Source organism: Otolemur garnettii, unplaced genomic scaffold (genome assembly GCF_000181295.1).
Source record: "Otolemur garnettii isolate 467f Iridium unplaced genomic scaffold, OtoGar3 scaffold00219, whole genome shotgun sequence".
Classification (NCBI taxonomy): Eukaryota; Metazoa; Chordata; class Mammalia; order Primates; family Galagidae; genus Otolemur; species Otolemur garnettii.
This window is the reverse complement of record NW_003852614.1, coordinates 1,027,637-1,029,254: the sequence shown is the minus strand read 5'-3', so window position 1 is coordinate 1,029,254 and position 1,618 is coordinate 1,027,637.

Below are 1,618 nucleotides of genomic sequence, written 5' to 3'. Positions count from 1 at the left end.
GACAGCTTGAGGCTCTGTCTCAAAAAAAAAAATTTTTGTTAAGAGGGCAGTGCCTGTAACTTAGTGGCTAGGGCACCAGCCACATATACTAAGGCTGGTGGGTTCAACCCCGGCCTAGGCCAACTAAAGCAACAATGACAACTGCAACAACAACAAAAAAATAGCCAGGCCTGGGGTGCCTGTGGTCCTAGTTACTTAGGAGACTGAGGCAAGAGAATCACTTAAGCCCAAGAGTTTGAAGTTGCAGTCAGCTATGAAGTCACAGCACTCTACCGAGGGCAACATAGTAACACTCTGCCTCAAAAACAAATTTATTAAGACAAGCCCAAGGATTTGAGGTTCCTGTGAGCTGTGATGCTACAGCACTCTACTAAGGAAAACAAAGTGAGAAAAAAAAATGCCTTTAAAAAATTTATTAAGAGGCTTGGTGTCTGTGGCTCAAGTGGCTAAGGCACCAGCCACATACACCTAAGGTGGCAGATTCGACTCCAGCCTGGGCCTGCCAAACAACAATAATGGCTGCAACCAAAAAATAGCCAGGCGTTGTGGCAGGCGTCTGTGGTCCCAGCTACTTGGGAGGCTGAGTTAGGAGACTCGCTTGAGCTCAGGAGTTGGAGGTTGCTGTGAGCTATGATGCCACAGCACTCTACCCAGGGGGACAGCTTGAAGCTCTGTCCCAAAAAAAAAAAAAAAATTATTAAGAGAGCAGATGTCATATTACTTGTCCTTACAGCAAGAAAAAAGAAAAGAAAAAGAAATGATACAACTCTAAAGGTAAACAGGTGCCCGGAATGTGCCCCCTAGCATGTTAAATCTCAAATCTGATGGCCATTATAACTTAATTTAAACCAATCCCTTCTCTACTCTACAATGCTGCTATTATTCCTTGCCCTGGGCAGAATTGCCTCAGGCACTGGAACAAACCTAAGCTTACAGATTGGGTGTATCAAGAGATAAAGCTATGTTCATTTTAGGAGGACAACTAGCTGGGGGGCAGAGTAGGTGTAGGCAAGAGCTAACAATACCATGCTAATCTAAGGCTATTTCCAACTAGATTCTGGTGAGGAACCTTATTCAGTCGCATTCATTGTACTTAACTTTAGGGACTAAAAGGGTAGAATTATACTGATATTGAACAAATTACATCAATAGGAGGAATATCTCAAATGAGGCATAACTTTCTTTTTTTTTAACTTTTTTTATTAAATCATAGCAGTGTACACCAATACTATCATGGGGTACAGTGTACTGTTTCTGTATACAATTTGAAATACTTTCATCCAACTGGTCAACATAGCTTTCTTAGTTATTGTGTCTTTTTCTTAGTTATTGTGTTAAGACATTTATATTCTACATTTAGAGAGATTCACATGTACCCTTATAGAATGAACCATAGGCGTAATCCCGCCAATCACCCTCCCTCCTCCGCTCCCATCCCTCTCCCCTCTCCCATGTTCCTGGGCTAAAATTGGGCTATAGCTTTCCTATGAAAGCTATAAATTAGTTTCATAGTTAAGACTGAGTACATTGGATACTTTTTCTTCCATTCTTGGGATACTTTGCTAAGAAGAATATTTTCCAGCTCCATCCATGTAAACATGAAGGAGGTAAAGTCTCC